Here is a 6,759-nt window from a genome sequence, read left to right as displayed (position 1 = left end):
GGCAGGGCCCTGTGACCCCCCGCCAGCCTGCCGGTCCCCCAGGCATGGAGGGCTGCGGGAACCCCTGCACCCTGGGGTGACACGAGCGGCCCTGCCCGCTGGTGCTGGCTCCCCTGCATTCCCCAGAGCGATGGGGACCCTCTGCCCCAAGAACCACCGGCTGGCCAGCGGTCAGCCCCAGCAGAGCTCGAGAGGCATTCTGGCGTTTCTGAGGGGCCTGCGGCGCTGCCAGCAGCCCTGACGCATCCACACCACACACATCGCTGTCACAGCTGCCATGGCAATAGCCTACGTGCCGGTGCCCGTGAGGGACCGCCGGCGTGGGCGCACACCTGTGCTCGCTCGGGTCCCCGTCCCACCTCACGCCTCCACCCGTCCACGGCCCCACAGCAGCCCTGGCCCCCTCTGGTGCCACAGAGTTCAGCACTGGCACAGGGGTCCCTCCCCAGCACCCCACACCCTGGCACTGCATCATGCCTGGTTCTGGAGCCATGGCCAAGGCCACCAGGATGGTGTTCTGCTGGGGTACGTGGGAAACAAAACCTGGGCTCAACTCAGTTTCCATCTTGGCCAAATATGATGCACAAAGGCAGGGTTGTGCCAGCAGCTGCTGATGCTCTGTCTCCGCCGGAGCCTCCAGCATACAACCAGCCCTTTTTGGAGCTGGGATTTTCCACAGTATCCCCAGGCAGAGTGACATGCTGCAGTGTCCTGGTACACTCACAGCGGTTCCCGTTTCTACTGCAGACACTCAGAGCGGCAGCATGTGGCACGGCCGGCCCGGAGCCACAGGAAAAACCTGCTCTGGAAGAGCTGTCCTGAGGAAGCAGTGTCTGGGGCCTAGGGAGCGCCAGCCCCTCCTGTGGGGTTCTGTGACTGGGGGCACCACGCTCCATAGGGACCACGAGGTGCCAAACTGGGGAGGGGATGTCAGGCTGGGGGAGGGTTTGTCAACACCAGAATCAAGCGCCAAAAGGGTCCAGCAGTGACATCCACTCCGTTGCCAAGAGCATCCCCGGGCACTGCTCCCTGCGAGGAGCACGGGTGTCCCACCATGACCGTTTGCCATCCAGCTCCAGGGACCACGACAGACGCAGTGGCCCCTCCGGCACACCGCAGTGCTTGGACCCCGCGCTCCCGCTCGCCTCCAGCTCCCCTTCCTCGGAAGCCCCACGGCCCCAGTGCCACCAGCACCCGGGGCAGGACGTAGGACAGCTCTCTAAGGCACAAGTGGGTCCTCCCTCAGTCCCTCAAGCAGCTGAGGGGAGAGTGGCCCCCCGAGGCACCTGCACGCACCCAGGCACCGCACAGACCCTGAGCGGTGAGGGGCACCCTGAGCAAGCTGATGGGCAGCTCTGAAGGCCCTGGGCTGGTCTGGCTCCACTGCAGCTCCCGGAGGTGACAAGGGCAGGGCACTGCCCGGCACGCCGGCCTGGCGGTGCCCAACCAAACAAACCACGTGAGGCAGAGGCCGGCTCCAGGATGAGGTAATCTGCCCGTCCTCCCCCGCGCCACAGCCTGGCTCTGGCCAGGGTGACTCAAAGGCATTCCTGGTCTGTGGCAGCACCACGAGTGCTGGCACTGCCCTGAGCCAGCAGCAAAATGGGCCCAGCTCTGGGAACTGAGGAGTGTGGGATGTTGGGAGTCTCCTCTCTCCCTCCTCCAGCCATCGCCAACACCTGCCTGGCTGCAGATGCCCCACAGCAGCCCCACAGGAACTCCAGCATGGCAGGGCAACACCAATCCCATGGCTCCAGTGGGGAACGTGTTCCCAGCCACCAGCGGCCGGTTTCCCTCACCCTGCTGCTCCCAGTGACACTGTGCCACAGCCCCAGCTGACAGCACCAGCGGTGGCACCAGCCCCGAGGAGCCCTGGTCAGGGTTGCCCAGCCCAGCGGAGCCACAGCCCTGGAGGAGACCCTCTGAAACTGAAGCCTCCTGGAATGAAAGTTTATTTATCTGTTTAATTAAGATGTGTTCACCAGGAGCACAGACCCTGTTCCATCTGTCTCACTTACAGCCGCGTCCCAGTAAAATTAAACCTAATAAATATCAGCAGAGGGAAAGCAAAGGGCATGTGTGAGATATACGATCAAAGGCAGAAGCTGCACAGGGCTGCAGTTCTCAGCACATCTCTCTCTGCCCTTCGGGGCTGGGCTGGCACTGTGCTCCCCCACGCAGGATGGGGCTGCCTTTCCTTCAAATCAGCACAATTCCCAGCTTTTTATTTATTTTAAATGAACCCTTGAGGGCTCCTTCGTTTTGTTTGCTGGGAGAGGGAGAACAACATGGCACTGGGACAGGAGTGGTCTTGGCTACTGTTCTGGTGCTGGAGCCAAGGGGCAGAGCCTGCAGTGGGACAGCTGACATGCACCCCCCCCCAAACCACCACCAAGGGAACCTGCTGGGGACAGTGCAGCACATCCAGCCGCTCCAGGTATCCAGGATGTACCAGCAGCCAGTGCAGTGCTGGCAGCTCCCAGGGAACAGCTTGGCTCCCCTCTGAGGCACACTCCACCATTTGGACCCTTCATCTGCCAGGAACGAGGCCCCAAGGTCTGCCGGGAGCCCCGGCCCCCTCAGGCCCCCCGAGCAGGTGGTGCCACAGGCTGCTGGCATGGCATGGCTGTGGCACATCCAGGTGCCCAGGGTCCTGCACACACTGCACTAAGCCCTGAGCGCACGTCAGAGCTGCTGCCCTCCCAGGTCTGCCCCAACGCTATGTCCAGATCCTGACCCACGGGATGCAATGGGAAATCCAGCCCCTGGTACTGCACTCCTCACCAGGACCCATCCCTCATCCTCTCCCAGAGAGGGATGACACAGTGCCCATGGACCTGCTGTGGGGGCACAGCCACGGGTGGGCTGGTGCCGCGCAGGCTCCCAGTGTCTAGTGCTTACAGGACCCCCATGGCCCCCCGCAGCACGCATCCACGGGGCAAAGCTGGATGCTGATGCTTGGGAGAGCTGCTAAAAGAGGGCTGCAGGTCAGGTGAGGTGCAGCCACTGCCACAAGGGCTGGTGAAGTCAGACTAGTGAGGTCAGACCGCGAGGTCAGGTGCTCCGGCCTCCCCGGGGTCATCCTGCGAGTGCAGTGCCGGTGGCCCGGCAGCACCCAGGGAACACAGCACCCGCCTAATCCTCTTCTCCCACCCGCTCCAGAATGCCTCCAAGCCAAGGCATTCATTAATTAAAAGCTCATTAGTAGTTAGTCATAGACATAAAGCGATTAGATGAAGGTGCTGACGGATCTGAGCCGCCGTGCTGCGAGGGGAGGGTCCCACGTCCCCAGTGCCTTGGCTGCAGGGACTGCCCCAGTGCAGGGCACAGACCAGGACAGTGATAAGGGACCAACAAGCCTCCTCTGCACCCTGTTAAACCTCCTCTCCATCTTTCCCCGCTCCTTCCTCCTACTCCAGCAGCTCTCAGGGGTCACTGGAGACCCCGCCTGCTCTGTATTCCCAAAGGTGAAGCACCCAGGCATGATCTCACCAGGTGAGGAGGGGACTGTTACCACGACATGGCCACTATCTGAGACAGCAGCTGTGGCAGTGGGAGGGGAGCAGGAATGCAGGGAAAGCATGTGGAAGTTTAATGGGATCCAGGGAAAAAATCCACCTCACCGAGAAGTTCCTGGCCCATGGTGGGGGACAGGACGGGGCCTTGGGCACCTTCAACCTCTGTCGAGAGCTGCCAGCACCATGCAGAGCAGGAGAGTGGCTGGGCTACCATCTGGGGATGTCCTATGGCCCCCCGTGTCACCCCTCCCTCCTTTGCCCTTCAGCCACCCAGGCAGGGAGAGGACCCTCAGTGCTCTCTACAAAACAGTGCCCTGGTTGCAGCCATCCTATGTCCCCCATCATCTGGCACGAGCAATCAGTGCACAGGGACCTCACTCTGCCTGGCTCCTCGCCTCCACCCGCACGACCCTTCCAGAAGCCCTTTCACTTGACAAAATATTTACATGAAATGGCAATTAGGCTCCCTGAATTTAATGAGAATTAACATGCAGCAGCAGCACCGTGGCAGAGCAGCTGCTGCTGAGCACCTCGAGCTCGTGGGCCAGGTGGGCAGTGTGGGGGGGCCATGGCAGGGGAAACGGCTGCACCACGTGTGTCACAGGGGCACCAGGGCCACCACCACCACCACTGGGGCCAGAGTTACTGCCACTGCCAAGGCCAGAGCCACTGCCAGGGCCAAGGCCACCACCAGGGCCAGGGCCACCACCACTGCCAAGCCCAGAGTGGATGAAGGAGGATGCAGGAATGATGGAGGGTGACGCAGGAACGACGGAGGGCAATGCAAGGAACGAGCAACTACGGACCCAGGGACCCAAAATGCCTCATCCCAGAGTCCCCCTCTTTTCTGAGACCAGCTCTGTTGCCCGACAAAGAGTTGCCAAGAAAATGCACCCCCTAAGATGTGCACCAGCCTCTCAGGCTGCTGGAGGGCTTTGGCAGCAGGCCGTGGGGTGTCAGCACATGGGACAGGACAGGGGAGTCTGAGCAACCCCAAGCAGGGGTACACGTGGCATGCCAGTGTGGGCACTGGGCTGGGACCCATTGGAGTAGCAGATAGGTGAGGTGGTCAGGGAGGAGCACCGGGCTGGAGTTGCTCCAGGAGCAAACACTACATCCTCATTATGAGGCTTTTTAAATGCACAGATAGGATATTAGTGTTAAACAAGCACTGGGACTCCAGGGCAAACTTTAAAAATCATAATATTTACAGACCCCTCCTTCCCCTCACCCCACGTGCTCTTTATTTCCCTGCAATTACTGCTCATTTGAAGACATTTTGCTTTGGCATCTCAGCCTGTTGTGATGTCAATGACTGAGCCACCCACTGCCCCCTGCCACCACAGCACTCCCAGCATGAGGGGACACCGGACCCTCTGCTTCCTCTCACACCACGATGGAGAGACACCTGTGATGCCATGAATGACACTGCTCTGCCAGGACCACAGCCCCTGCCCAGCCCCTCCCAGCAGAGCTGGGGATGCCACTGCACAGAGCCCAGACCGGCTGTCCCAGGCAGGCTGGCTCCGTGCACTGCATGGGACAGGGAATAGGGACCCTTAAGCACCACTGCCCCAGAGCCAGTGTGGTGTGGAGAGTTGTGCCTGGAGCTCCCACGGGAACTGGCACCCCACGCTGCCCGTGCCTGCCCGGCTGAGCTCCGCGAAGCCACGTGGTGCCAACGGAGCCTCAAGCGGAAGCTCCGGTTCACTCCTGCAGCTGTGGTGGGTCCTTAAGTCCCTGGGCAGAATTAGCACCAAAGCAGGAGGCTCTGCCAGCCCCGATGAGCTCCAGAGCGGCGGCAGCACCGACATCCCTCATGACAAAGCACCTTACGCCTGAAAGCTGCTTCCTTGAGCAACAATGAATTTGCATTATCCTCTTCCTCCTCCCCATAAGCTCCTTTCCCCACACCCCCCATAGCCTGGTTCTGCTCACTGTTCCCTTCTCACAAATCCAGGGGAGCACAGCTCCCTGGAATGTGTAATCTCCAACAGACTGCTGCAGCCCCCAGCCCCTTGCCATCTCTGGGAGCGGGTGGAAGGGGCTGGCACCACTGGCTTCAGCCCCAGTTATGGGCCGGGATGCCACAGGAAGGCCCCTGGATGGTACAGAGCCTGACACAGCCCAGCTCCTGCAGTGCTGTGGAGGGACCTTGAGGTCCCCATGGGGACCCTGAGATCCCCATGGGGACCTCAACAGCTTCGGTCATCAACTTCAAGCCTGAGATAAAGTGTGGGGACCACCCCACGAGCATCCGATCAGACCCTGGGTGAGCACCTACAGGGCACAGACCCAGTGAGAGGTGGCTGCTGCTCCACACAGACGTGTGACCTGAACATCCTGCTGCCACCACAGACTCATGCCCCTGCCTAACACAGCCCCTAGGCAGGCTCCAGAGTCCACTGCCCACCACCATGGCACAGCTGGGGCAGGGGACTGGTTCTGGGCATGGGAGGCAGCTTCTGCCTGCGGCCAGCACTGTGTGGGGCTTGAAGGCAACAGCAGGGAGGCAGAAGGGTTGTTTGGAGGTGCCCTCGGCAGGGCACAATGTCTGGGCAGGGACATTAGCCCGCTGCTCCGTTCCTCCTCAACACCAGGCCTGCCTCCAGCACTGCAGCCCGTCCCCTGCCCGCTGCCTGCGGCTGTGGGCTGCGGGTGCCTGGCCAGAAGGGAAAGCTCTCCCTGACCGGCAGCACAGCCAGGGAGCAGCAACAGTGAGAAATTACCCCAATCCTGAGCAAAACCCCGGCAGAGAGGGAGGGAAGTGCCCACCCTTGGCGGAAGTACCTACCCAAAAATACATCATCATGTTGGTGGCCGGGTGTTGAGCTGCTCTGTGGGGTCGGCAGGAGGGCAGTGGGCTGCTCCAGATGCTGGCTGCGCTGGCCGCCGCCCCTCCTGGGTGGGCTCTGTCCCCTCCGTCTGTCCGTCTGTCCGGCTCCAGCGCCCACGGCCAGCGCTCCCGGAGCCCTGCGTGCTCGCCTCCCTCCCTGCGGCGCTCACGCCGCGGCTCAGAGCCGCTGTTCGACCTCCAGCATGCTGCTGCGGGAGGGCAGGGGCTGGAGGGCAGCCCTGGCAGGCAACAGCTTATCCACCTCAGGGAAAAATGGGAGAGGAGGAATAAAAATGAAATCCTCTCTGGCGTCCTCAAGAGCAAAGGGAAGGACGACCGTGAGAGGGGAACCGACCCCAGCGGTGAGAGGGTGCTGGGGTGGGGGTCCGGGGCCAGGCTGGGTGT

At 61.7% G+C, this 6,759-nt stretch overlaps 1 protein-coding gene across 1 annotated transcript in view; it reads right to left on the bottom strand.

Moving 5' to 3' along the window:
* RBFOX3 (RNA binding fox-1 homolog 3) overlaps window positions 1–6,759 on the bottom strand; it is a 77,194-nt gene that overhangs the window by 19,651 nt on the left and 50,784 nt on the right. The window lies entirely within an intron of this gene.

This window comes from Manacus vitellinus, unplaced genomic scaffold (assembly GCF_001715985.3).
Source record: "Manacus vitellinus isolate BGI_N305 unplaced genomic scaffold, ASM171598v3 scaffold_24_pilon, whole genome shotgun sequence".
NCBI classification, from domain to species: domain Eukaryota; kingdom Metazoa; phylum Chordata; class Aves; order Passeriformes; family Pipridae; genus Manacus; species Manacus vitellinus.
This window is presented reverse-complemented; position numbering and strand designations above follow the sequence as displayed.